The following is a 6836-nucleotide window of genomic DNA, read 5'->3' as shown; positions in this document are numbered from 1 at the left end:
GGGCGCTGACAGCCCAGCGCGGGGAGCTCTGTGACTCCCCGTCCCCCGACAGCGGGGTGTGCACCTTTGGCCGACAGAACGGGGAGTGCATTCATCTCTATCGCCGGAGGCCCCGGGAGACGCACTGCAACAGCCTGGGAAGGTTCCCGAGTAGCTGCCCAGGCTCAAGAGGCATCGAGACCGCGCATCATCCCGTTGACATCGGTGCGAACAGGCAGCCACGCGGGTGACGGAGCAGCCTCCCTCCCGCACGGCTCCAAGGACTGGCAGCCCCAGGACACGGCTCCTCAGATCCCCGGACTCACTCGGCTCCACGTGGACCCACAGGGCCCACGGCAGGGAGACTCCACGTGGTTCACACGCCATCTCAGTGAGGAAGACACTCGGGATCACGCATGAGCTGTGCAGCACGCCGCCCGGGAGTGACATGGTCACTTCTGCTCATTCTTCGCTGGTCCCACGGCCGCGCCCGCCTTCAAAGGGACCAGGGACAGCAGGAGAGCGGAGGCTGTCTGGGGATCACCCTGATGACCCCCAACATGGCTAATTCATGGGACACGTGTGTGCAAGCATGTGTGTGCGTGTGTGCTCTCTAAGGTTGTCCTTGGGCGGTGGACACGTAAGGCTGCCCAACTCCTCGGGACACCCCCGCACTGAACACAGCGCCTGTTTCTCTGACTCACAGGGAACTGGGCGTCCTGTATTATAGGGGGACACCCGCCCCACCCCCACCCCCACCCCCTGCGCCCTCGGCTGCAGCCCCTGAGCTCCATGATGAGTGTGCCCGTGGCTGGTGCCATCCACGTAGGCGCCTTCGCTACAGAAAACATTGGACCTAGGTCATCAGGACAGAGCCGCCTGTGCCCCGGTCCCCGGGCTGGGAGACGGTCAAGGAACCGACCGTGGCATAGAGTGTCAGCCGCTGGGGTGGCGCTCTGCCCCCCGGGCATCCGTGCCAAAGACAAGAGCTTCCCAGCAGGGAATTCAACCCCCCCGTCCCCATCCATCTGCCCAGACTCCCCGCCCCGGAGAGGGGCCTTTGGGGACCCGCCGGGGGAAGACCCCAAAACAGCCGCCCTGCCCACGAGTCTCACCGGCCCGGGGTGACCGCTCCCCACGCTCGGTCTCATCTCCTGCCTCCCAGGAGAGCAGCGACCTGGGCAGCCTGACGTCCAAGGTGCTGGCGGACCTGGTGTCTGGTGAGCACCCACTTCTCTGTGTGTCCTCACATGGAGAGCTCTCCAGGGAACATGTTTTTTTCATACATGTTTATTGATGTCAGAGAGGAAGGGAGAAGGAGAGAGAGACATAGAAACATCAGTGATGAGAGAGAATCATGGATCAGCTGCCTCCTGCACGCCCCACACTGGGGATCGAGCCCACAACCCAGGCCTGTGCCCTGACTGGGAATCAAACCCTGACCTCCTGGTTCATAGGTCGATGCTCAGCCCCTGAGCCACGCCGGCCGGGCTGTTCTCTTCATACCTTGACGTTTCCTGCTTCCATGTGCTCCGTGTTGGCAGCCGTGTGTGTGTTAGAATATGGAGAGGGCTCCTTGCCCCAGGAATATCCTAATCAACATAACCCAAGAATACTCCTGTTTTTAAAAAAAAAAAATAGTCCAGAAATGCCAGGTGAAATATGATACACATCTTAGGAATGGAGAGTTAAGCTTGCAAAAGTTTGATGGAAATTTCCAGGGGCCCAAAATGAAGACCAGGACCCCACAGAGTCCCTGGGGGAGCTCATGCTGCGGCCGGCGCCCCGACGCTGGTGTTGGTGAGAGGGACCTGAACGGGGCTCCCAGGACGGGGTGAGGCCCCAGCACAGAGGCAAGCCCGGGAACGAAGGCCGCTGCACAAACCCACTTCCCGCTACGTCCTCAGGGCAAGACATGGCCACGCAAACATCCATTTACCACCCTGGCCGGTGGCTCAGTGGTTGAGCGTCGGCCTAGGAACCAGGAGGTCACTGCTTGATTCCCGGTCAGGGCACAGGCCCGGGTTGCAGGTACAATCCCTGATGGTGCAGGAGGCAGCCGATCAATGATTCTCTCTCATCATTGATGTTTCTCTCTCTCTCCCTCCCTCCCTCTCCCTTTCTCTCTGAAATCAATAAAAATATATTTAAAATAATAATAATAATAATAAATAATAATAATAAAATCCATCTACCAGCACACACATCACAAGGAATGCTGTCCGTCACGCTTGGACTGGGATAACAATGTTAAAAGTTCCCCCAGAAGAGGAGCGTTTCCGGAATGGAGCAAGGACCCCCAAACCTCTGCTTCTCCGGAGAAGCAAGGAGGCCGTGCACAGAAATGGGCAAGATAACTGTTCAGAAGTCTGGAAATTCACCAAAGGCCTCCAGAAATTTAAAGAGTGTTTGCTCAAGAAAATGGTTGGGTCTTGGAAAGACCGGACAGCCTTTGGCATTTTCACCTGCCCCATCCCACCTCCTCTCCCCAGCTGCATGGTGGCCTGCACACCAGCAGCGAGCCGGTGGCTGGAGGCCTAACAGCCTCTGCAGGGGGAGGCCCACCGCACCCCTGGGGATCTAGAAAGCCACACACATGTGCAAGGACACGCACAGGCCCAGGAAATACCTGGAAAGGCTCTGACCTCTCACCTCTGTCTGACCTTGAGACTCAGCAGAAGGAGCCATTGAAGGCTAAGACAGAAGTGCCACCTGCCTACTGGAGCCATGACATGCTCCTCAGCAAAGTCTAAGACTTATTGGCTTCAGTTATTTATGGAAATTTCTGTCCAAACATGAACTGACTACAAAGCAAACCACACAGAGACTTCAGTGGCCACACCTGAGAGAGTACAGACTTTCCAGAATTCATTCAGAAAGTCACCAAATGAACAAATAGCAGCAACGACCAACAAAAATGTTAGGGGAGTGAAATTGATTTTCAGAGTTGCGACACTATATTATCTAAAACACCCATTTTCAAAAAAAAATATTTGATACATTTAAATAAACAGGACAGTGTGGCCCACACTGGACAAAAAAAAAAAAAGCCATTGATAAAAACTGCTCCTGAGGAAGCCCCGGTGTTGGACTTACTAGACAAAGATTTCACATCAGCTATTTTAAATGTTCAAAGAACTAAAGGAAATCATGAGAATGATGTGTCACCAAATATAGAACATCAATAGAGAGATGAAATTATTTTTTAAAATCAAATAAAAATTCTGAAGTTGAAAAGCACAATAACTAAAATGAATAAATTATTAGATAAGCTCAACAGAAGATTTAAGCTGGAAGAAGAAAAAAATCTGTGAACCTGAAGCTAGGTACATTGAGACAATCCAACTGAGAAACAGAAAGAAAAAAGAATGAAAAAGAATGAATAGGGCCTCAGAGATCTTTGGGACACCATGACACAGCAATTACATGTACTGGGAGTCCCAGAATGAGAGGAAGAAATGGCAGAAATTTGAAGGAATAATGACAAAAACTTCCCAAATTTGATGAAAGACATTCATCTACACATCCAAGAGGCTCAATGAACCCCAATAGAATAAACACAGAGTTTATAGTCAAACAGTCAAAAGCCAAAGATAATATTAGAAGCAGTAAGAGAAAAAAGCAACTCTCACATCCATGTTTATCTTCTTCTTTCCCTTCCTCTTTCTCTAAAATCAATTTTAAAAACCATATTTAAAATCAATAGAAACATATCCTCGGGTGAGGGTTTAAAAAAAGGATTGATCAACACACCATGCACCTAAGCGAGGACTCCCTCAGGACAGAACACACCAGCACCCGGAACACGCACTGAGGAAGCAGACGGCATCGCAGGCGTGTGACTCACTTGCATCAAGTTCAGGGTCAGACAGTTACCACCTGCGGCAGGAGATGGGGTGGTGATGGGAAGGCACCAGGGCTCCTGGGTTCTGGAATATTCTGTGTCCTGATCTGGATGCCAAGTATATGGTTTGCCCACTCGGGGAAAGTTCACACAATGGCGTGAGCATGTGTGACTTTTGCATTTTTTCTGTGTGTTATGCCATCTTTAAATAAAACGCTTGTTTTAAAAAAATGCACTGCAACAAGGAAAGATAGAGAAGACAAAACACTCCCATGGGAAAAGGGGGAAGGCCATAGCGGGCACGCGCACATTCCAGGTTCCTGGGCAGAGATGCTCGGAGTCGCCGTCACGAGGGACAGGTCATCAAAGGAGACTGATGAGCCTCGGGCGAGGTCTGCCGACGCCGGGCCTGGGTGACCTCACTTACCACTGGGGCTGCAGGCGCCAAATTACAGCAGCACCTTCCCCCGAGTCTCCTGGCAAGTTTCTCGGGGAAGACAGGCCGGCCAGCAGTCCCACTTAGGCAGGCCCCGCAGAACGCTCGCTGTGTGTGCACAGGACTGGAGTGCAAGCCGCCCGTGTTCGTGCCGTTCACAATAACAAAACCTGGGAGGCCCCGAATGTCACGCCGGAGCTCTGATTGCACTTGGCGGCAGCTCCCCCGCCTCCGACCACCCGCCGGGGATGCCACGCAGGGAGGCACACGGAGCTCGCGAGGGCAGGAAGGCTCCCCCCGGGCCTCGGATCCCACTCAGCGGCAGCGAGGGCTGGGACCTGGGCCCTGGTCGTGGCCGACACTGCCCACACCCGTGTCCCCTGGACAAGGCCCCGCCGCGTGAAGGAGAGTCGGCGGCAGAACCCTGAGGCCTGGGGAATGCTGAGCCCAGGCGCCAGCAGCAGGGACCTGGGCGGGGGTCACAGAAGGGCCACTGCCCACTCGGCTAGCATTTCCTTGGCCTGGGGCGTGGAGCAGGCAGGAGAGGGAGGCGTGGAGCCTGGGCCGCCCCAGCTAATGGCCCGGACTCTCACTCCCTGGGCAGTAGCCCCTCTTCTCTGTCCACTGGTTCTCGGAGGTTTCCCAGAGCCCTGGCCTGAGGAGCGGCGTCTCAGGGGCTGGGTTAGGCAGGCCCTTCCTGCCGGAAGGGCCTCAGGTGCCAGGCCCTGGGCCCAGAGACAAGGCCTGCACGTCCTCTGACCTCTGTGCTCACGCAGTTTATTCACTGACTTCCTAGTGCTTCTGGCCTCCAGTGTACCAGCCACCCGTGCAGGCCCCCAGCCGATCCCCTCGCACACCCAGCAGCTGGGAGGGATAGGCCGTGTGCATGCTGGGAGGGGGGAAACCCAGGCACCAGCCAGGGGCCTAGAAGGAGCCAAGTAGATATTTATTGGATGGATGAATAGATGGATGAATCGTTGGAAGGATGGATGGAAAGATGGATGGATGGATGGATGGATGGATGGATGGATCGATTGATGGATGGATCGATGGGGGATGGATGAAATGGATGGGTGGGGGAGGATGAATGGATGGACGAATGGACAGATGGATGGAGGGATGTGTGGATGGATGGATGAGTGGAGGGATGTGTGGAGGGATGTGTGGATGGATGGATGGATGGATGGATGGATGGATGGATGGATGGATGGATGTGTGGATGAATGGATGAATGGATGGATGTGTGGATGAATGGATGGGTGGATGGATGGATGGATGGATGTGTGGATGGATGGATGAATGGATGGATGTGTGGATGAATGGATGGGGGGCATGGATGGATGGATGGATGAGGGGCATGGATGGGTGGGGGATGGATGGATGGATGGATGGATGGATGGATGGGGGGCATGGATGGGTGGGGGATGGATGAATGGATGGATGGATGGATGGATGGATGTGTGGATGGATGGATGAGTGGAGGGATGTGTGGAGGGATGTGTGGATGGATGGATGGATGGATGGATGGATGGATGGATGAATGTGTGGATGAATGGATGAATGGATGGATGTGTGGATGAATGGATGGGTGGATGGATGGATGGATGGATGTGTGGATGGATGGATGAATGGATGGATGTGTGGATGAATGGATGGGTGGATGGATGGATGGATGTGTGGATGGATGGATGGATGGATGGATGGATGGATGTGTGGATGGATGGATGAATGGATGGATGTGTGGATGAATGGATGGGTGGATGGATGGATGGATGTGTGGATGGATGGATGTGTGGATGGATGGATGGATGGATGGATGGATGGATGGATGGATGGATGGATGTGTGGATGGATGGATGGATGGATGGATGGATGGATGGATGGATGTGTGGATGGATGGATGAATGGATGAATGGATGGATGTGTGGATGAATGGATGGGTGGATGGATGGATGGATGTGTGGATGGATGGATGAATGGATGAATGGATGGATGTGTGGATGAATGGATGGGTGGATGGATGGATGGATGTGTGGATGGATGGATGGATGGATGGATGGATGGATGTGTGGATGAATGGATGGGTGGATGGATGGATGGATGTGTGGATGGATGGATGAATGGATGAATGGATGGATGTGTGGATGAATGGATGGGTGGATGGATGGATGGATGTGTGGATGGATGGATGGATGGATGGATGGATGGATGGATGGATGGATGGATGTGTGGATGGATGGATGGGTGGATGGATGTGTGGATGGATGGATGTGTGGATGAATGGATGGGTGGATGGATGGATGGATCGTGGACTCTACCTGAGCTGAGGTTACCGCCTGAGGCATTTGTTCAGATAAATTCTGCCAACAGCTCCCTTGGGGTCTCAGGAGTCCAGCGACAGGGCCCTCTGTCCCCAGGAAGCGTTCCTCACTTAGCTTTTCCGGGGGAACAGCTGTGAGACACCTGAGGCAGTTTCCCGGCTCAGTGAGCCGCTCAGGGCGACAGCTTAGCTGCCCGAGAGGAGGCTGCCTCTCTGGGCCAGGCGGCTTCCGGCCCAGCCCAGGCGCCGCAGGGATA

Source organism: Myotis yumanensis, unplaced genomic scaffold (assembly GCF_028538775.1).
Source record: "Myotis yumanensis isolate MYYU_CA2020_CCGP unplaced genomic scaffold, mMyoYum1.0.hap1 SCAF_2, whole genome shotgun sequence".
Taxonomy (NCBI): domain Eukaryota; kingdom Metazoa; phylum Chordata; class Mammalia; order Chiroptera; family Vespertilionidae; genus Myotis; species Myotis yumanensis.
The sequence above is the reverse complement of the archived record's forward strand: the minus strand, read 5'-3'. Positions refer to the sequence as shown.